The following is a 23,506-nucleotide window of genomic DNA, read 5'->3' as shown; positions in this document are numbered from 1 at the left end:
ATTGAGGATAGTAGCCAAGAAGAGCATGAATTTGAGGTGTTAATTGGGGAGGTCAGAGTAGAACATCAACAACCTAGCCAACTAGAATTTGAGGATGTCAATGTTGAAGAAGTAATACTAGAGTCAACCAAGGACGTTGAAGATACAAATTTAGTTGACTCTAGTGTGATTGGTGTTGAGGAGGTTAAAAATCTTGAAGTTCATGTATTTGAGCGCGTTGGGCCTCATTCCAAACACTTCTCTACATTATGTTCAGACGCTGAAATGGAAATTCACCCTTATGAGCATAAAAAGGAGTCCAAGGAAGAGGTAGATGAGCCTTATATTTTGGATTTCTCAAGGCCGTCTAGGCAAGGTGACACTCCTTGGTCGAGAGCCAACAAGTGCATAAGATTTTATCTAATTTTTGGCTCGCAAGAATTTGTACCGCCCCAAGAGCATAATCATAAGCTTGAAGCAAAACTTGGGGTTCAATTCATAAGCTCGAGGTGGAGGCAAAAAGTGATTCGCGTCGTTCCGCGACGTTAAATCAAGCGCTTGTTGGGAGGCAACCCAGCTTTATTGCTTTCTTTTTTTATTTTTATTTTTAATTGTATTATTTTTGTAGTGTCAATTTTTTTTTAGGAGAATGGAAAGTAAAGGTATTGGAAGGATGCAACAGCAAATCAAATGGTTGGAACTAAGTGTGAGGTACCCGCACGAAGGACCAAGCCTGGGAGAATTCTGAGTACCCCATGAACTGCTAGTGCTTCGGCCTTTGGCCTACCAGGGAGTTTCTCTTACCCTCTTATGGTTATGTTGTGCATTGGGGACAATGCACAATTTTAAGTGTGGGGTGATGAGATTGTCTGGGCGACTTTTCATGCTACTTTAGCTGTATTAGTTTAATTAAATAGTTTTTTTTTTAAAAGATTGGACTTTTCCCGACGATGGATCTATTAGACAATTTTCTTGAGGGATTTAAGTCTAAAGAAAAAAAAAAGATTTTCTTTGTAGGTAGTGTAATAATTCCCCCTTGGTTTTTCTTTGTGCCGCGGTTCTTTTCCAAGGGTTTTATTTGAACCGGGTGTAGTTAGTTTTTTTTTGGGAGTATGAGCCATTATGTTGTGTTTTGAATTGAAGCAATATCTCTTGACTTGGTTATGCCTTGAGAATAATGAGTACTTTGGTTGTTTCGCTTAGGCTCAGTTTTTGACTCTTGTATAAGTACCTTAAATTGTATGATTTTAAATTTGCTCAACTGCTTTGACTAGAGTGTCTTGATGAATCCAATCCTGAGTGAGTTATGTGCCATGTGCGTGTGAGGTTTGTTGTATTCTGTGCATTGCATTTGATGTCTAGAACTTGTCTCGTGTGTTTGCAAAGCGAAATAGTAGTTTTGTTCAGTCTTGGAAGTGATATAGGCGTTTTCTTGTTGAGGCAGATATGTATATTTTACCCACCTAATTGTTATGTATCTAAGTTAACCTCTTTGAGCCTATAATCCTTTTTCTTTGGCAACCACATTACAAGCCTTACCCATTTGTTTGAATTAACCATCTATTTGAACCTTTTCACCTCTCATGAGCACTTGAATTGTTATGAACTTTGTAAAAGTTAAAGTGTGGGGTGGTTGATTTGGCTTTTGAGTGGAACTAATTGAATAAGGAGAAATGTGCACTGTTTTAAAAAAGGAAGAGCCACTTGAATTGAAAAAAAAATATAATTGGATTGTTGTGAAAAAAAAAATCCTTGATAAGTGGTGGCTCTTGACGTAAGTGTGCTTAAAGAAGAATGGGGTAATTTACATTGATGTGAAGGTGAAATTTTGGTTTGACATAAGTATGGGGTTTAAATGTTAAAATGTATGTATTAAAGTGCTTAGGGAGGTGTAGTCACTCTTACCTCTAAATGTATCTTACCCGTCCCGTAGCCTACATTACAACCAAATAAAGTCCTAATTGATCCAAGATTGAATGAGCTCGATTAGTGGAGTAGTACACTACGGGCAAGCTTATGGTGCATCTTTTGTGGCATATGAATTTTATTTCTGAGAGTGAGTGAATTCTTTCTATCTTGAGTTCCTAAGTGTTCTTAAATTTTATTGTGTGGAACTACTCTCTTGTGTTGTGTGAGGGCAATTGATTCATGAAGGAAAGGTAATGTTAGTGACCTCTATGTTAGAGTAAGTAGGTGAGTTGTGAATAATGCGTGGTACTTGTGAGTCAAATCTTGAGGTGAAGATGTTACACTTTTGTGCTTAGTCTATTTTAAATACTCTTGGTGTGATGAGTTAGGAGAATTGTTTAAAAAGGTCGTGTCTATAAAAAAAAGTGTAGTTTGATTGCTCGAGGACGAGCAATGGTTTAAGTGTGGGGTGTTGATGATAGGCTATAATTACGTATTTTAGTCGCTTATTACACTCTAATTTACTGCACTTTAGTTGAGTTTGCGCTTTAATCGCTAGTATTTTGCACTAATTGTGTGTTTTATGCCTTGTAGGTGTGATTCCGAGCTATATAGATGTTATGGAATGAATTTAAGTAATTTGAAGCTTTGAAGTCTGAGTAAAAGCTCAAGGAATTAAGCCGGGATCGTGTTCGGGGGTCAAATTTGATAGTTGAGAACAAACGAAGACTCGAGTAGGCATATTACGCACTGTCTAGTAAAATATACATAACTTTTTGCTCAGAACTCCATTTGGGATCCACAATATATGGTTGGAAAGCTAACTCAAAGGGCTACAACTTTCGTGTTTTACGTTTTTCAAATTCAAAATGAAACAGGGTAAAAAACCGCGGTTACGGTAGGACCGCGGCAGAACATTACCAAAGATTCAGAGGACCATTCTGGCCGCGGTCCCGGCGTAACCGCGGTGGGACCGCGGCAGGACGCGTAAATTTCAGGGACTAAAGTGCAAAACACGGGATTTTAAGCCCTAAACCCTATATTAAACGAGGAAGGCCGGCCAAGAGCGGGAGAGAATGATTTTTGGAAGTGAAAAACATCAGAAGGAAGGGCAAGAGGCAAGGAGGATCATTGGGCATCAATCTTTAATCTTCTTCTTTGTTCTTTTACCTTTGAATATGAATTTTTTTGTGATTTTTGTTATTTTCATGAGTAGCTAACTTTTCTAATCTAAGGTTTTGGTGAAACTCGTTGAGGATGAATTGGTTGTTATAAGTAATATAGATTTGAATCAGTTTAATCTCTATTTGTTCAACTATGTTTTGATTGTGGTTAATTGAAAGGATCCTCAATTAGCCGTTACTATTTATCATGTATCTGCTTGAGAGAGAGTGCATATTTAGGTAGTTGTTTGAACAACATCACTCCCGGAGTATAGGCGAGAGTCATAACCGAGGGTTTAGAGGTTGGATTAGAGATAACGATACCTCGGGTGCGATCTAAGTGAACTGTAATGCGAATCTAGCTAGCGTAGCTTGAGAGAGTGCGTCTAGTAAATAATTATAATTGTTTGAGAGAGATTTATGATAGCTGGAGAGTTCATGATTGATAGAGGCAACTAAGTCAACGCTACAAGAAACATACAACCAAGGAAATCAACAACGGGGAAAACCATTACCATAGACCTTTATTCTAATTGTTTACAATTCAAGCATAGTTAGTTTTCAGATGTTTATTTATTTTTCAATCTTGTCTTCTTGGTGATATTAAACAGATACAGCTAAGCCTTAGTTCTCTGTGGGATTCGACTCCGGACTTTTAGACCGGATTATATTTACAGCGACCACTTATCATTTTTAGGACTAGAGTTGGGCGTGATCATGTAGTCTTTCATATTTTTGTTGACTTCCGCATATCTACCTTGCTGTTTTAAGCACTTGTTATGATAATTGGTAATTAAACCGTGTTAGTATTAAAATAAAAATAGGTTGTGGTTTGATAGTTGGTCTGGCTTTCCTGGTAATGGGATAGGCGCCATCACGACCGATATATGGGGTCGTGACAATAGTATAGGGATTGGATTGCCTAGCTCTCGCTAGTAGGTGCCATCACGACCCCCGGGGACAGGAAATCCGGGTCGTGACATAGCAGTGGTGCTGTAATGCTAATCTAAGGCCGACTACTAAGGCATGTAATTCCATGTGGATGCTATTTGCACTTGAGATATTTCCAGCAAATCCCCATACGCATTTACTCTATACGCAAAAATAGTGGTTTTTTTAGAGAGCTTTCATCAAGAGAGAAGAGAGAAGAGAGAAGAAAAGTATTTGTTTTGCTGCAGATTTTTTATTCCGACCATCCAACTTCAAATCAAGTTTTCTGATTCGTTATCCATTAGATCGGCATGAAATTTTGACTGAATGTTGTAACATCTTGGTCTTGGATTTGAACGGTGGAGATCGGATTTTGAGGCTCGTAGTATCTGATTTCGAGTCTCGAACAACTGCTTCATTTTTGTGGATTCTCCTCTTTCTTGAATTGATTAGTTATTGCTATTGTTGCTTTGTGTTTAACACTTATTGTGTTGCCAATTTGGAGAACATTTGTAACCCTCTTGTTGTTATAATGGAGCTTTTTGGATCTCTGTGATCCCGTGGTTGTTACCTTCGATTTGAAGGGTTTTCCAAGTTAAAATTTGATGTTCTTTATCTTCTTTATTTTCGGGTTTGCCTATTCCTTGACATAACATAATTATCTTCTTATTTAATCTAAAATCACAAATGCAATATTTTTTTTCTCAAGATTATCATCAATACTGGAAATCACCCTGAGTGCCCAAAAAATTAGGTGTCATTAAAAATAATAAGTATTATGATAAAAGTTGTAATCAAGCTAAAATAAAAGTTGTAATCAAGCTAAGTTTACAATGAAGGTGCATACTTCTTGAATATGGAAAGTCCATCATGCTCATTGTAATGGTGTGATTTTTGATAATTAGTTTTTAACATTTCTTTTTTGTCACCTGTACGTCAGTGACATCAATTTTTGTTTGTAAGAATCGTAATTGATGTAAGTTTCTGTAATACATCTTAACATCTAGAATACTCTTAGTAAGTGTTTGGCTTTTCTTATTATGTTTATCATAAGGAAAAGCTAATATCTTATCGTGCTTTAACATAATTTTAGATAATATCAAGTAAGATTTAAATCCTATATACTTGAACTTATACCAAATAGTCATAAGATCGAGTTTTAGTGGTACGTCTTCTTTTATGTTGTTGCTTTGTTATTTTAACAACTGATTCGATTATTTATACTGTTGTATACTTTAGTAGTAAGTTCTTTTGTTTGTTTATCAACTCCACACTTCTTATTTAAAGACTCTATACAGTAATGTGACTCATCTGCACTTCTTATTTAAATATCTTATTAGTTGTTTAGCTACTCTACAGTAATGTGACTCATCACGAGAATCATTTGAGTCAGTTAGTTTGCAATATCTAATGTATATACGCTAAATTCTACAATCAAGTTTTGTAATTTCAACTCTTTTCTTATGCCTTTTCAGGTGATTAGTTTTGCAAACAAATAAGTATGAATGGCAAAGAAGTTTTGTCAATTGCTTATCCGTCGATGATAGGAGCTCAACCAAAGGCATCCCAAGATAAGGTACCTCCAGCCATCTTATTAAGAATAGGTTGTTAGAAACGAATGAATGGTACATGACCACTCTTCGTTGAACTCAATAGATGCAAGAAAAGAATAGTAAAATAAGAAAGCAAGAGGAACCAATCTTTAAGACACAAGTTGGCCTTATGAAAATCTGGAGGACATATAGTATCAATTGGAACCCCAGATTATTATTGGGCTCTGGTAAAATGGAAAAATATTTGTTCTAAGCAACTTAGCTGAAGGAAGATCTCTTTTAAAGAATGAACAAAGCCAACAAGATTATTGGCCATTTGAGTGAGATGTATAATTATTGTGCTGCCTCTGCCATCTATGTTATAACAAGAAAAATGTTCACATTTTTGACTTATACTCTTTCCTTTGAACATGTTACCATTATTAAAAAACTTATTCTCTTGTCCAGTTACTTGTTTTTAAAATATATATCTTTCCTTACCTCAGGTTGCTAAAGATCAGTTCTGTGGAGGAGGCGTGAGGGAAATAGTGAATCATGTTAAATATTTTTATATTCAACATCTCCCACTGTAGTCGAGTCATTTGTAATATGATACATATCAATTGTGTTGTCTAAAAATATTGTAGACATTTATACCCTAATCTGGAAGTTATAACACATATAGACAGGATTGCTCACCAATTATGGCCAACTTGTTGCAAATAGCCCTGGAAGGCATAAATTTATCACCAAAAACAATAAATAGTTGTTGGGCCCGGGCTACCGGGCATATCCTCGGGTGAAATTCAAAAATAGCCAGATTTACAACTGGTCGTTCAGAAATGGCCCAGTTTCAAAAGTAATCGAAATTTAGCCACTTTTCATGTAAAGATAATTTTGAGCGAAAATACTGTTCAAAACCCGAAAAATACGCCAGTATATTATGCTGGAGTTCCAGCATAAGTATACTTGAACTCCAGCATATTATACTGGAGTTCCAGGATAAGTATGCTGGAACTCCAGCATAATATGATGGAGTTCCATCATAAGTACACTAGAACTCCAGCATAATATACTGGAGTTCCAGCAAGTATACCGGTCCAGCATAATATACTGAAGTTTGGAGCACCAGTGCTCCGGTCTCCAGTATATTATACTAGAGCCAGTAAAGTAGCATAATATGCTGGAGTTCATACACAGGTGCACCGAACTCCAGTATATTATGCTGGACTGGTCTCTGTTGCAGCAAAATAGTGGCTATTTTTCATAGACTTGGTAAACGCTGACTATTTTTGAATGACCAGTCCGAAAACTGGCTATACCGTGCTATTTTTACCATACCCTCACTAGCGTATGTACATCATATCATATTATACTAAAAGTAGGAAACTCCTACATGCTAAAGTCAAAATACCAAAATATCCTTGAAAAGTAAAATGACCATCTTGGCCATCATTCAATACTATTGCAATAGCACTTCTTATACAATGTAAATTATACGTGCATTTTAATAGAGATAACAACAAGATAAAAAAAAGTTAAAAATAAGAAAGAAAAAAGACAAACGTCGGACACATTTCAGATGGTCAATTTTTAGAAAGATCTTTGATTTCCTCGGAAAGGTGTAATAAATTCAAAACAATAAAATCAAAATACAATAAATTGTATACATCACACTCTTAATTATTAGGACTAATGATGATGCTTAAAGTTCTAAATAAAATTAGATATATATAGTCACAGTCAAGATCATTGATTTCTCCCATATGTTCTACTGAAAAGTAAAAAAAAACACTAATTTATCATCCATTCGACTTCAAAATCTTTAATTCAAATCCATGACGACATGATGCATAGAAAACATGAAATTTCGTTAACGTCATAGTCTCAATGGCAGGAGCATGTGCACAAAGATAAAATATCGTCATCATCATAAATTATTTTGATTTATGGTTTTACATGTGGATTAAGCTCCAGTAGGCCAAGGCCAATATATCTCAGTTGTATGCGAGTATACTGTAGTTTCCCATGTAAGTGTCGCTACATTTTTTAAAGAAGCTTTACGATGCCTTGCACCTCTCTGGTACGGCTCTTGGCTTCGCCGGTGCGTCAACTTCATGGATCAACTGAGAGCTACGGAAATTAAGGTTTCTCCATTTTCTTTATATATCTTCCTTTAGAATTTTGCTATTAAATTGTTCGTTACAGTCATTCCATGCTTGAACCGCTATATTAACCTTCCAAAACTTTCAGAGAGACATAAGATGATATGGATGAGTGATCGTTTTTTAGGCAAGCTATTTTGGAGCAAGTTCAGGAAAATCAACCTGAAACTATCTCATATAAGGAAAAGGTCCTTGTGAAACGCAAAAGAGACACAGAGGTTGAAGATATTGACCACAAAAATGTGGAGCTTGAATTGCTACTGGAACAACTAGCTCAAGAAGCCAATGCTTGGCAACATAATTCCAAATATAGTGAAAACCTATGCTTAAATTAAATCCACTGCATGTTTATGCACAGAATAGAGGTTACAAAGAAGGTTACGTTGATAGCGAGGTAGATGACATATTATTATGCTGCAATGGACATTGACCCAAAAAAATATTTATAGTTATTAGCCGTGGAAAGTATCGCTTTGAAGACTTAATTGATTGATACTTTTAAGGGCCAAGTTTAATGTAACGACCCAGGCCCACACTGTGCATATATTGTCCGCTTTGGGTCCCACCTTCATTCCGTTAACCTTTCGAAATCCACCCGAAATCTGGACATTCATAGGCCAATTGCAATTCGCCCTTGGGGTAGAATATTGTGAAATAATATTGGAGAAACGACTGCTGGATATCGCGGGGTGTGGTGGTTCAGGATTGAACCAGTGTTTCTAATGTCGACGGCTCGAGAAAGATGATCTCCGGAAAGGTTTAAAGTTATAGCAATTTGTGGGTTTAAGTGCTACGAAGATAGATTTTATTAAGGCAACAACTGAGCAACAAAGGATGAGTAAGGACATGTGGGAGTGTCAGGCGGTTAAAATTTCTAGAAGGCCAGGTATAAGAAGTAAAGGTCGAGTAGTCGATTAGAGGGGTGAGTTCCGCCAAAGTGGGAGAGTGACGAAGTTGCATATAGGCCTTTTCCCCAGTGGAACTGGGGGAGAACAAAACCGTGAGGGTGGGACCCAAAGCGGACAAATATATGCACATTGTGGGCCCGAGGCGTTACATTTAATTTGGTTGAAAGAAAAAAAACTTTTTTCTTTATGAGTAGAAAGGGAAAAGTTCTCAATAGGTTCAGAAGAACTCAACGTAGTTAATGAAAAATAACGTTAAAATTTGACATGTTTTGGAATATATAAACATCAAGAACATTACTTTGTAAGGTAGTATCAACAGGATATGATCATATTATACGTTTTATGCCTAATCATTTTATGTTCAATAATTAAATAGTCGAATATGCTCATCAATCATCAGATTGAGCTTGCGTTTTTCCTACTCATAACAAATATTTTAATATTGTTTATATTTTTGAAGAAGTTTGTGTACTATTTAACATGGCATACACGTGCAATGTACGTGTCCAAATTCTAGTACATAATAATAAGTTTCACTTGTCAAGCCTTCACATTTAGCTAGCTAGCTCTACCTTTACCAAAGCATCTGTCACGATTATTCCTTTATTAATATAATAATATATCAAGAGGCAATATATATATATTTGATTAATGTATATAGTCCAAAAAGCCGTCATACCACTATATAAACCCCCTTAACTCAAATGGCAATATATTCAACAACAAATCTTCTTGCTAAAATGTCCACTAAAGTGAGTCACTTGACAACTTGTTTAGTGTTCTCCCTCCTTGCCTTCGTGACTTACACTTATGCTTCCGGTGTGTTTGAGGTCCGTAACAACTGCCCATACATCGTCTCTGTGGCAGCAACCCCTGTAGGGGGTGGCCGACGTCTCGAACGAGGTCAAAGTTGGTGGTTCAGGGCCCCACCGGGTACTAAAATGGCACGTATATGAGGTCATACTAATTGCAACTTTGATGGTGCGGGTAGAGGTTGGTGCCAAACCGGTGATTGTGTTGGAGTCTTAGAATGCAAAGGTGGGGAAAACCACCAATAACTTTAGCTGAATATGCGTTGAACCAATTTAGTAACTTAGATTTCTGGGATATTTCTGTAATTGATGGATTCGACATGACCAGGAAAATGTCACGGTATTCAATGCATAACTAATATAAATGGTGAATGCCCAAGTGCACTTAGGGTACCCGGAGGATGTAACAACCCATGTACAACATTTGGAGGACAACAATATTGTTGTACACAAGGACCATGTGGTCCTACTGAGTTATCAAGATGGTTCAAACAAAGATGTCCAGATGCCTATAGTTATCCTCAAGATGATCCAACAAGTACATTTACATGCACAAGTTGGACTACAGATTATAAGATTATGTTTTGTCCTTATGGAAGTGCTCACAATGAAACAACAAATTTCCCATTGGAGATGCCTACAAGTACTCATGAAGTGGCTAAGTAGATCATATTGGGTGGAGTTAGCCATCTCTTTCTTGTTTAATTTTCTTGCATTTTGGTCATTGTCTTTAATTTGTCTTAATTACACACATTTCTTGTAATTTTTTTTCTTGAAGTGGCTATTACCTGAATAACCATCCATTGATCACAAATAATACATCCAATGATATAGCTCCAAGGTAATTTCATCTAGTTCCTACTATTAATAAGGGACAGTTTGAGGAGCTTGGGGACGTAGGGGTATTTTAGAAAAACTGCATCTATTTTGGCCTAAGGGTGTCTAACGGGCCTGGTCAACCCATTTTCGGACCGGCCCTGACCGGTACAAAGGGGGCCGGGTGGGCTGAGTTAATGGGGTAAGGGGTGTTGGTCCGTTCACCTTCGTTCAACCGGTTAATCGACCCGGACAATGAGATTCACTGTCCAACCGGTTAACCGGCCCAACCCGGCCCGGCCCAGACCAGTTAACGGCTAGTTGTTTCAACATGATTGTTAACGTTGGCAACGGTCACCTGGGCCAAGGGGCCGTTGCCCGACCGCTGTTTTGCAAAAATAGCCCTTTTTTGGGCCATTTTCTTTTAAATTTAACATTTTTTGTAATTACTAATTTAACCATTTGAAAAAACTATAAATACACCCCCCCTCTTCTTCATTTCTTCACTCATCTCTCATTTCTCAAACTTAAATTCTCAATTCAAGTTAAATCATGCCCCGTACTTCTAGAGTGCGCTCATATGTTTGGGAACACTTTGAGGTGGTAGAAGAAAATGAAGAAGTTCACAAAGTAAAGTGCAGGAACTGTGGTCGAGTCTTAAATCTTCGTCTAAAGTGGGTGGGCACAGGCTGTTCAAGGAGGCATATGAAGAGTTGTCTTGAGCATCCTCCAGAAATTCGTATTTAAGTTGATTTGAGACAATTTGTGCTATTTGAAAATTATTAGACGTATTTATGCTTAATGTTTTAGTTTGTTAGATTAATTAAAAGTATTATTATGCATGAAAATTTAGTTTTACTCTTTTTTCGTTAATTTACTTGTTGTTAAATGCAAACATCAATTTGTAAGTTTGAAATAAAAAAAGCACTTGCAGTTTATAAGTGCAATTTTTCCCATCTTCATTGTATTCTTTATATTATTACTTTATATTAATAAAACTTACAATAGTTATACAAAATACAAAAAATAAATAAATTAAAATTACACTAACTCGGCCCGGCCCCTTGGACCCGTAACCCTTACAGTTCATTTTTTACTCGGATGGACCCAAACCCGTTAAGCCTGGTAACCCCTAACCCGTAACTGACCCGGTTCAAAACCTGGAAGGTTTCAACTTTTCCTTACCCGGCCCGGCACGGCCCACCCGTTTAACACCCTTATTTTGGCCTGAGCCACGTGGTAACCCATTTTTCCCAGGTTTTGACACGCCCTCAAGCTGACCCATGGTCTACACTATTCTTCCTCCACATTGCCCAGCCTTCTACACTGATCTTCCTCCAAATTTTCATACTCGCTCAATTTTAGTTCCAGTTTCCTTTGTCTATTTCAGTCTTCTATCTTCCTGCTCAGTCTATGTGCTTGGTTGTACAGTTATAAGGTAAGTTTTGCTTCTTTTTTTTTTTTTTTTTTTTTTCTGATTTTGGAAATCGCTGTTGGGAAGACATTATTTGAATCGAGTAAACTATTAGTCCATTGTTTAAGAGTTCTATTCCTGCCTTTTAATCCCCTGATAATCACACCATGAAAAGAGTAGAGTTGGTGAAGCAAATTCATAAGAAAAGGACTGTGCAGAGACCAAATTTATGTCCACATAAAAAGACGCTTACCATTTAATTCATGAATCAAGGTTAAAGAAGTCTTGAGGTGTGTAAGAGTGAACCAAGCACATATAAAATTTCATGATTTTATTTATAAAATAGGCACGCATATGTATCTACAACAGAAAACTCAGAATGCAACATTAGGGTAGACGTGATTTTTATAGGATGAAATTAAGTGATTAGAGAACAGGCAGATGGTAAGCAACACAATCGATACCTATTTTAGTCTAATTTGATCAATGTCATCCCACTATGTTCACTCTAGTTAACTTTCCCGACCAAAAGTCCTTTAAACAAATGGAAGTGTTAGCACTACTTTTCTCTTGAGAAAAATTGCGATTTGGGTCATCACTTGACTTGCTTTTAAATTAAATTTTGTATTTCCGAGGTCTTGAAAACCTCATTTAGAGTCACCTCGACTTGCGTGCGCAGTCCGGGAGCGTAGCCGAAAAGCTTAAATATAAAAATCTGTGAAAAATGATAAAATTTGGCTAATAAATGAATTAATTTGACTTCGATCAACATTTTGGGTAAACGGATCCGGACCCGTGATTTGACGGTCCCGGAGGGTTCGTAGGAAATATGGGATTTGGGCGTACACCCGAAATCGAATTCCGAGGTCCCAAGCCCGAGAAATGAATTTTTGAAAGAAATTGTTTCTGAAATTGTTTATAAGGTTTTGAAATGAAATTTGATGAGAACATGATGGTATCGGGCTCGTATTTTGGTTCCGGTGCCTGGTATTCTTCTTATATATGATTTAAGACGTTCCTGTGAAATTTGGTGAAAAACGGATGTCATTTGACGTGATTCGGACCTAAATTGAAAAATTTAATGTTTTAAGAAGTTTGAAAGAATTCATGGATTTTGAGGTTTAATTCGATATTTATGATGTTATTTTGGCAATTTGATGGCGCGAATAAGTCCGTAGGATGTTTTTGAGGTTGTGTGTATACTTGGTTTGGAGTTCCGAGGGCTCGGGTGAGTTTCGGGTAGGTTCCGGGAGGTCCTAGGTTTAAAAACACAGATATTGCAGGTTCAGAGCAATTTCAGCTCTCTGAACCCGCTAGTGCGGTGCGCGGTGGAGGGCTGTGCGTCCGCAGTCGACTTTGTGCGGTCCGCACAGGGTCTCAGGAAGGGCTGTGCGGCCGCAGTCGATTTTGTGTGGTTCGCACAGGGAGGTTCAGAGATTGTATACCCTCAGGAAAGGGCTGTGCGGCCGCGGTCCGTTTTGTGCGGTCCACACAGGGGTTCTGAGGGGCATATATATAGACGAGATTTTCAGTTTATTTTTCATTTTTCAAAACCCCAAAACATCAGAGGCGATTTTTCAAACAACCTTTCGTCTCCAAAACGTTGGTAAGTGATTTTTAACTTATTTTCTTCACTCCTTAACATCTTTTAACATGATTTCAACATAAAATCAAAGATTTTCATGGGGGAAATTGAGGGTTTTGGGTAGGACCTAGGTTTTTCAAAAATTGGGAGTTTGGACCTCGATTTGAGGTCCGATTTTAAAACAAATTATATATTTGGATTCGTGGGGGAATGGGTAATCGGGTTTTCGTTCGAACTTCGGGTTTTGACCATGTGGCCCGGGAGCGATTTTTGACTTTTTGAGTAAAACTTTGGGAAATTCATTTTTATGCATTCGAATCGATTCATTTAGCCTTTATTAATGTAATTAAGTAACTTGTGACTAGATTCGAGCGAATTGGCTGTGGAATCGAGGGTTAAAGCTATAGTTGAACCTTGAGTGGTGTTCGTGGCATCGAGCTATGTGTTTGGGCTAACCTTAGCTTGAGGGATTAGGAGTCGAGTCATATTTTCTATGTGATAATTGTTGGGTACGACGTATAGGCATGGTGACGAGTATCTATACGTCGGAGTCAAGCATGCCCGTGGGTCTTATATTGTGATTTTCATGACTTCGTTGTTTTGTCTATGCTTTAGAGGTGATTTTTATTTGTTGTGACAAGTTTGTGGAAGTAATTGTGACCTTTGAACATCGAGGAGCATTGGCTCAATCTATATTACGAATTGTGAAAGTATATGAGTTGATTGAACCCTTTGGAGCATTGGCTCAAGTTGTAAGTGAGTTGTGAAGTAAAAGTGAAAAGAGAAAGAAGTTATTGTGTTGATACCTTTGCCGGGTTATTGTTGATTTATCGATTATCTCCCTTGTCGGGATGTGGATACTATTGATGTTGTTCCCTTGCCGGGATTTAAGTGTTTAATTATTGTTCCCTTGCCGGGAGTTCTATTATAATCTTGTTAATTCCCTTGCCCCATTGTTTGTGATTGTTGTTTGGCTGAGGAAGAGTGTTAAAGCACGAAGGATGATGCCGTGCCGCACGATGTACGATTCCGTGCCGATTCTATTGATTATATGGTGAGGAAAGAGAGTAAAAGCACGAAGGGTGATGTCGTGCACGTTTTATTATATAATTGCTTTGGTGAGGACGAGAGTAAAAGCACGAAGGGTAATGCCGTGCACTTATTGATTTATGATTCTTTATTTATGTCTGAGTTATGTTGTTTCCTTCGTTACTTGATGTCTTTTACTTGGAATTGTTACCTTCCCCACAGCATGCTCCCCCTCCCATATTGATTGGTTATCTCTGTATTTCTTTTTCGCTGTATATATTTGAACTGCACAGGTTTATGTGGTAGTCTGGTCTAGCCTCGTCACTACCTCGCCGAGGTTAGGCTAGGCACTTACCAGCACATGGGGTCGGTTGTGCTGATGCTACACTCTGCACTTATGTGCAGATACCGGAGCAGCGTTTGGTCAGCACAGTAGTTCGGGAGCCAGCCTTCAGTCCACCAAGACACCGAGGTAGCCTTGCAGGCGTCCGCAGGCCCGGCGTCTCCTCTATCTTTATTATGTTCTGTTATATCTTGTATGCGAGACAGACAGTGTTACCTTCTTTCAAACAGTTGTATGTAGTAATCTTAGTAGTCCGTGAATGATGTGACACCAGTTTCTGGGTGGAGGCATATGTGGATTCTTCTTATCATTTTGGTTCATTTTGTCTAAGTCTTCCGCTTAAATCTCATATTCCGCAGTTATTTAAATGTTTATCGCTTGTTGATATGATTTATAAAAAGATTAAAATAAAATAGTTAAGAATTTATAATTTCATGGCTTGCCTAGCTTCTACGAGTAGGCGCCGTCACGACTCCCGAGGGTGGGAAATCCGGATCGTGACAAGTTGGTATCAGAGCTCTAGGTTACATAGGTCTCACAATTTACGGACAATCTTAGTAGAGTCTGAGGAATCGGTACGGAGACGTCTGTATTTGTCCCCCAGAGGCTACAGAGTTAGGAAAAGTTTCACATTTGTTATTTCTTGTCGTGCGGTTTGGTTTCTCAATGCTAATTGAACTTCTACTCTGCTCTTTCGCAGATGGCGAGAACACGCGCTTCCTCATCTACCGATCAGCAGTCCGAGCCCCCAACAGCTCCCACGAGGGGTAGAGGGCGAGGCCGAGGCCGTGCTAGAGGTCGAGGCAGGGGCAAAGCTCAGCCCAGGGCAGCAACACCCGTAGCGGAGCCTCAGGTCGATTTTGATGACGAGGTTGCAGCCCCAGCAGTTCCGGTGGGCCCAGCTCAGGTCCTAGAGGGGTTTATTGCCACCCCAGTTCTTCAGGATGCTCTGGTCCGATTAGTGGGCCTCATGGAGAGTGTCACCCGAGCAGGCTTGCTTCTTGTAGCACCAGCTGTCTCTCAGGCTGGAAAAGGGGCCCAAACTCCTGCTACTCGCACTCCGGAGCAGGTAGCTCCTTAGATGCAGACTCCAGCGGCTCAGCCAGTTGGAGCAGTGCAGCCAGGTGTGGTAGCTCAGACCAGTGATGGAGCAGCTATGTCTGCCAATGCTTTGTGGAGATTGGACAGGTTCAACAAGCTCTTCACTACTACTTTCAGCGGTACATCTACTGAGGATCCCCAGGATTATCTGGACAGCTGCCACGAGGTTCTTCGGAACATGGGTATTGTTGAGACCAATGGGGTTGATTTTGCTACATTTCACTTGTCTGGATCCGCCAAGACTTGGTGGAGGGATTATAGCTTAGTAGACCAGCAGGATCGCCAACCTTGACCTGGGAGCAATTCACGCAGCTATTTCCGAAGAAGTTTCTCCCTATCACACAGCGAGAGGCCTATTGATAATAGGCTGGATTTATATAATTTGGCGATTGTTTTTACCCCAGCTTTATCATGTTTCAATGTTATAAAATAGTTAAATGATGAAAAATTGGCTCTAATGGTGACTTTTGTGTTTCACAGGAGTGCAATACCCAAATGAAGACTTATGATGGTGATCCGGGCAAGAATTGGAACTAGTGGACGACTTAAGGGAATGAAGCTCGGCATGGCAGAGGGAAACCCCACTAGCGCGGGCATTAACGCGCCTGCGCTAGTCCAGTCCTCAAAAGCAGAATATAACCCCACTAGCGCGGGCATTAGCGCGGCCTTAGCGCGCCCGCGCTAGTCCAGTCCTCAGAAGCAGAATATAACCCCACTAGCGCGGGCATTAGCGCGGCCTTACCGCGCCCGCGCTAGTCCAGTTTCGGGAAACTAATTTTCAGGGGTAAACTTGGAAGGTTGGGAGAAAATTCACTTAACCTATAGAAGGTCAAGCTCGCCCACTAATGTATTATCAAGTTTTTCATAGTGTAGTGGAAGAGAAAGAGAGGCAAGAGGCAAGGAGGATAATTCACCAATGAGTTCTTCTTTTCTTCCTTTTGTTTTTACGATTTGTGATAAATTTGAATATTATTGTGATGAACACTAGTATGAGTAGCTAAATCCTTTGTCTAGGGTTTTGATGGAACCCATTGACGGATGAACTTCTTGATTATGTTAATATAGTTTGCCAGTTTAATCTCTATTCGTTCAACTACGTGTTTGTTGTAGTTTGACAGGATCCGCAATTAGCTGTGCCTATTTAGTGTGCATAACTCAGGAGAGAGTGCATATTTAGGTAGTTGTTGAACAACACCACTCCCAAAGTATAAGAGGGATCTATAACTACGGGTTTAAAGGCGGGATTAGGGATAACGAAGCCTTGGGTGCAATCTAAAGTGAGCTGTAATAAACAAAGCCAGCTAGCGTATCTCGGGAGAGTGCGTCTAGTAAATTATCGTGATTACTCGGGAGAGATTTACGGTAAAAAGAGTGCTCATGATTGATAGAGATATTTTGGTGAATCTATATGAAGCATAAACAGAAGGGATTCCATCATTAGGGGAAATCACTACCTTAGAACCTTCTCATTATTGTTTATAACTCAAGCATATTTAGTTTACAGCTGTTTATTACTTTCAGTCTTAGTAATTAGAAATACCATCAACTGTTATTTACAACGTTTGGGGAAGTTGATTCTATAGAATTTAGTAAGTCCAACGAAAATAATTGATAGGTTAATTCTCTGTGGATTCGACTCTTGGCATAAATACTCAGATTATATTTACAACGTCCGCGTGTCCTTTTATAAGGCATAGTTGGGCGTGATCAAATTTTGGCGCCGTTGCCGGGGAATTAACGGTGTTATCAATTACAATTGAAAGAAGTACAAAAATTCTTAGTGTAGTCAGTTTTCTCTCTACCCAATTTTTAAATTGAAATTTTAACGTTTGTTGACTTGATTGCACAGGTGCATGCCTAGAAACTCATCGAGATCTGTTGAAGTATTTGAAACATTATCAGATCCCGAGAAAGTTTTCAAGGCCTTGAATCGGGCCAACCGGAAAAACAAACAACAACCAACAACTGCATAATTCGAAACAGTCATGGGAGATCACTGTGAGCACGTGATTTTTGCCCTATATGAATTACTCCCATAAAATATCAGAAAATAATTTTTCCCAATTTTTGCAATTTTATAGGAATTTTCGTAGAATTTTGTTAATTATTTGCATTGTTGAGATCGGAAGAGCGTCNGAAGTTATTTTCACATTTTAGGGTTAATTATCAAATTAGGCGCTTTATTAAAAAATGAAAATCACAAAATTGGTTTACTTTTGCATTGCTAGCCTTTTAATTATAAATCAATAACTTTTCCCCCTATAATTTAGGAGTAATTAATTCTTGTAAATATTATGTTAGGTTTTTAGCTTAGTTTAGTAAATTAATTATTTTTAGGAGTTTTTAATTTAAGTTTAATTAATTAAAAAGGGAAAAGGAAAACAAACAAAAAGAAAAGGAATTAAAAAGATTTTGGAAAAAGGGAAAAGGAAAGAAACCAATTTGGGCCAAAATCCAAGCAAATACCCAGCCCAAACCCTTCTTCTTCTTTAAAGAGTCATGCCCAGCCCATCCCAACCGCCCCAGCCCAAGAAAATCGGACCAAAACCCGTCTCTGACCCACCCCAATATGAAAGTTCTGTATAATTTGTTTCACAAAAAAAAAACCTAAGTCCCAAAGACCCCAAAAGCTGCGCAGAAAGCCACTGTTCATCTTCCCCCTCACCAAACTCGCCCGTGTTCACCCTAACTCACCTCACGCGCCTTCCCCCTCTCTCCTCTTGCCACATAGGAGTAACGGCCTCTGACAACAACAAGGCTCCCTCCCTCACTCGCCCGTTTTCAAGCTATATCACGCGGATTAGAAGGCTCTAGAAGAGGGGTGTTGGATGAGTGAGAGGCGTCGGATCGATCTCATTTATTCCGAACCTCACATTCATCATGTGCTCGTTTTTAAGAGAGCCTTATCCGTTTTCTTGAAGAGGAAGAAAGAATCCGGAGTTTGGATTTATAAGGGACTATTTTCGGGTAAGAGAGGGGATTGAGAGAAAAGTTCTAAGGTTCTAAGGAGTGAAATTTCTGATTTCCATTTTTATTTTCTCTTGATTTCTTGTGTTCGAAGTTGATTGATACAGAGCTTTAATTTTGGATTTTTTTAGTTTAGTTTAAATTCCAGAAAAAAGAAAAATACAAAAAAGATATAGTGGTTCGATTTCTCCTACGCCTTTACTTCTTCATCTATTTTACTCTGGATTTCGGGTGTCAAGTATGAAGTTCGAATGAGTCGTTTGTCGACTCGAGTTAAGATCAAAGCTCATTCCTGGTTGCTAGTTTCTGTTTCTTGGCTGCTGCTGGCTTTGGATTTTCACTGCTGAATTTTCTTGTATTTCTGCTCCTGAGATTAATTGAAGTTTGAGGATTCAGGTTCATTTCAAATCTCCTGTAGCCTATCTTTGGTGTTTGATTAAAAGATGTATTGAGGGTTTGAGTTCAGCTGGTTTAGAACTGTATAAATCTTGGTGACTGTTGGTCGTAATGTATTTGTTTGCCATTTGCACGAGCATTTCTGGTTTGGTTTGGCTGTGTATATGTCAACTGATTTCTGAGTTTGTCATTTGATGTTCATTGATTGCTTTCGATCCCGTCAGTTCGACTCACCATTTAGAACTGTTACGATTCTTTGTTAAATTCTAGTCGAGTCGTTTTTTTGTGATTAGTTCAGTTCTTCAAAAGGTTCCTTTTGGTTAAGTTAGAGTTTCAAAAAACAAAAATGAGTAAATATTTGCTGTTGCAGTTTGAATTTTGAGTGAGTGCTGAAACCATCTTTGAGATGCTGAGAATTCGAAAGCCTCTTATGGTTTGAATCCGAAATGTTGGAAATCCTTTTCTGGCTTCTTCTTTTCAGTTTTGGATTCTGTTGATATATGCTAGCAATTAAGCTAAGAATTAGTTTAAATTCGTGTCAGCTTCGCGCTAGATTTATGTGTTTCTTGATGATTCGAGTTTGAAATATCCTAGTTCATTGTGGATAAAGATCCATGTGTGCTTCTTTAATATGGTTTGAGTTGTTTGTGACATTCATCTTTGAAGATTCCAAAAGATAAGCTAAAAAAAGAAACCCACTGATTTGAGTTCAAGTTTGAAATTCCGGCGAGCTTCAGGTTGGTCAGTGGTCGTTGTTCATGGGTTACGTTTCAGTTCGTCCGTGTTTCTGTCGTTCTGAGGGAGTTCAAGTCAGTAGGGTTGGTCATCGAGTGTCGGGATCATAGTTCCGGTTCTGATTATTGTTGTCCCTGCTTTTCTTTCTTTCTAAATCTCGGATCCAGATTTGCTATTTGAGGAGACTGTTTTAGTTATAATAGTGAAGACAACGTTTTGGTTGAGGTTCATTTCTTTTCTTAATCCGATATAGTTCACTCCTTATTCCCTGAATGTGCTTTGTTAGTATTCAGTTTGTTTATACCCCATTACATTTGATAAATGTTCAGATTTGAGTAATTCATATCAGTTAATCTCCAAGCTACTATTATATACTTGATTGCTTTGGCGCATTTTAAGAATTCTGTTGGCTTCATCGGGTTCACGAGATCTTTGAAATTTTCAGTTCTTGTTCTTTGAAATTATAGGAATTGTGCCTATTGATCTTGAGAAATAGGAAAACATAGTGTTAAGTACTCATTACCTAGCACTGTTGTAACTAGCTCAAGGGTGTGGATGAGAAAAATTTAATATTGCACTCACAATCAAGAGAAAAGAACGGCCTCCTCCTTCAGTGATTTCACAAAATCGGCCATTCCCTGATAATTCCTTTAAGTCTTAGCACCTCATCCCTTTGCTTCGATCAAACCTTTCTTAACAATAAATTTGTTATTAGTATAATCTTCTTTAATTAAGTGTAGGTGTGCCATCCATAATTAAATCACATATGACCCTCGTATTAATTTCTTATGACTTAGATATAAAATGACAAATGTTCGTAGTTTCCTTTAGGCACGTTTAATATACTATTGTGGTTGTGGACACGTTCGCGTGACATGATTACGATTTCTAAAAACAAAACCGGAGTATGCGTTCGCGCAACTTCGGCCAGATTTTCTTAATAATAATAAAGCGTTATTAATTGTGGACACGTTCACGTGACATGAGTTTTGACGCGCCAAACAAATGGGTATACGTACGCGTAACCCGTTTCAAGATAATTTTTAAATTAAAAGCGGTGAAAGAGGCAAAAGCACATAGGTTCTAAAATAAGTAACTAGACAGTTTAATAAGCCAAGTATAATCAAAGCGACCGTGCTAGAACAACGGAACTCGGGAATGCCTAATACCTTCTCCCGAGTTAACAGAATTCCTTACCCGGATTTCTGTGTTCGCAGACATATACAGAGTCAACCCTTTCCTCGATTCGGGATTTAAATCGGTGACTTGGGACACCATAAATCTCCCAAGTGGCGACTCTGATTTTAATATAAATAATCCCGTTTGGATTGTCCTTTAATTGGAAAAACTCCCTTCTATACCCTTCCGGGGGTGTAGGAAAAAAGGAGGTGTGACAACTCTGGCGACTCTGCTGGGGAACGAACCCAGAATTTCTGATTCAGGGTTCAAGAATTCGAGCTTGTTTTATGATTTTTACTTGGCTTTATTTATTGTTCATATTATTGTATTTTTTGAACCTCTGTGCTAATTGCTATCTGTTTACCGCTTTAATATTGGTTGAATTGTATATAACGGTCTTCTTACGCCACCCATTTGAGTCTTTTGAAAATGGTGCACACGTTCGCGTGGCCTGCTTTTTCTGTAGAAATTATACCACATAGAACGAGGCTGGGCCAGCAACAAGGCCGGGTAGACTTTAGTGCTCCCGGTATGTTGCCCCCTCTTCGGCCCCAGTTGTCCGCTCGGGTAAGCCAGGTCTAGACCAAAACCCAGGATTTAAACTTAGAAAAATACAGCTTCATGCCGGATCCCTATTAGGAGCGCTTGTTTGCATCACGTGCATTTGACTTAGGGGACTCAACACAGGGGTTGGGTCCTTCTAGGACAGGTGTACCCAAAATAACAGACCATCCTGATGCATTCTGTGTGCTATGTGAACATTTATTTCTTTCGGCTTGCATGCTGACCGGCTAAGGAAAATAAAGCAAAAAGGAAAACCAAGAGTGATGTAAGGAAGAAATAAAGCCCGGTTCTAAAGAAAAACCCAATATTTGAAAATATCCCGAAACTCTGCCAAAATTTTTCAAAAAAAAAGTAATAAAAAGAGTTATTTCAAACGAGTCAAAGCTGACCGAACTGCGCAGGTCTGATTCTCACCGGATGTGGGATACGTAGGCAACCTACATAAGGTTCGGCCTTATTTTTTGAAAAAAAAAAGAGAAAAAAAGAGTCAGGGGGTCAAGTAAATGTAGTTTTGGTCAAAATAAGCCGATTCAGCTTCGGCCATGTTTTTAACCGTTCTTGGCGAGATAGCCTTAGAGTATTTTTCAGTTGTTGAAGGGCTATTTTCGTAAAAGAATGGACAAGTTTGTGAGGTGTCATAAAATAGTCCTCCCCAGCCTCAAAATTCGTGTGGAATTGGGAAGGGGCCACATTTGCAAGAAATAATCATTTGGTTAAAATTGGCATATAAGGGAGGGGATCATGGTCCTTCGATTTTTCGTATAAAAATTGGAAACCTGTTTTACAAAAAGGGTCCACTAGAGTCAACTCTAACCTCAACCTTCCATAGGAATAAATGAATACTATCCAGGATTCACCAGAAGTGATCAGGGAGCAGGCTCGAGTGCACTTGCGTATGTGGTGGAATGATCTAGATGAAGGTGGTCAGAAATGGGTGAAAAAGCAGTTGGGCGCCCTTATAAACATCTTTGAGATTAAACCACGGGACGATCTGATCAAGGCTTTGATAACTTTCTGGGACCCTGTCCATATTCTCAGACTTTGAGATCACCCCTACTTTGGAGGAAATGGCTGGGTACATCGAGTTTGGATGGGATTTGAGGAAGCAACAACTTATATTTCCGAGGGCTCCGTCGGTACACAAGTTTTTTGACCTCCTGAATATCAGTAAACAAATGAAGAAAGACCGTGTAAGCAACGGGTGTTGTGCTTTCCATTTCTTATACTTCAGGTTCGGGCACTTTGCTGGTTTCGAAACGCATGAAAAGGGGTTGAGCAACAAGCAAGATAAGGGCCGTTGGCAAATTCATCGCCGGTTTGCATTTATTGTGGCATTCTTGGGGACATGGTTTTTCCAAATGAGAAAGGGACTGTTGATATTCGTATGGCTAGAATCGCACAAATCCTCACTACCAGGGAAGATCATACACTTGCCCCGTTGGTACTAGCGGATATCTATCGAGCGTTGACTTTATGCAAAGCCGGGGCTCAATTCTTTGAAGGCTGCAATATCCCAGATTCATGAGTTATGACTCGAGCCCAGATAACTTCATCACCAGTTACGAGGAGAGGGTAAAGGATTACAACGTGCCAGAAGGGTTTGAAGCATGTGTATCTCTTTTGAAGCTCTCAAAGCAGGTCAGGTCGAGCGAACTATAGGATGGCTCCCGAGGACAGAAGCCATATACATGACTATACCAAAGGCTACCTGAGATTAATGGGTGTAAGGAGTATTCAGCCATATGCACCGCAGAGGGTCTTGAGGCAGTTGGGAAGATATCAGATTGTGCCCAAAGATGAAGATCTAAGCACCCAGGTCATAGAGTTGCATCCAGAAGCTGCATTGCCCGAGGCTTTAGTTCAGTAGGATTGGAATAGCTGTCGGTATCTGAAAAATGGCACCCAAGTACCAGATGTTGCAAAGGGGGAAGTAGATCCAAACTATGCTGCTTGGTTCGAGGAAAGGTCTCGTATAAATAA

The 23,506-nt window shown here is 38.9% G+C and overlaps 1 pseudogene across 1 annotated transcript; it reads left to right on the top strand.

Annotated features, from left to right (window-relative positions):
- Positions 1-9,325: 9,325 nt before the first annotated feature.
- LOC109205548 lies at positions 9,326-10,072 on the top strand (annotated as a pseudogene). Its single transcript, XR_002064691.1, has one exon. The product of XR_002064691.1 is annotated as an osmotin-like protein (transcript).
- The last annotated feature ends 13,434 nt before the right edge of the window (positions 10,073-23,506 follow it).

This window comes from Nicotiana attenuata, unplaced genomic scaffold, assembly GCF_001879085.1.
Source record: "Nicotiana attenuata strain UT unplaced genomic scaffold, NIATTr2, whole genome shotgun sequence".
In the NCBI taxonomy this organism is placed as follows: Eukaryota; Viridiplantae; Streptophyta; class Magnoliopsida; order Solanales; family Solanaceae; genus Nicotiana; species Nicotiana attenuata.
The sequence above is the reverse complement of the archived record's forward strand: the minus strand, read 5'-3'. Positions and strand labels throughout refer to the sequence as shown.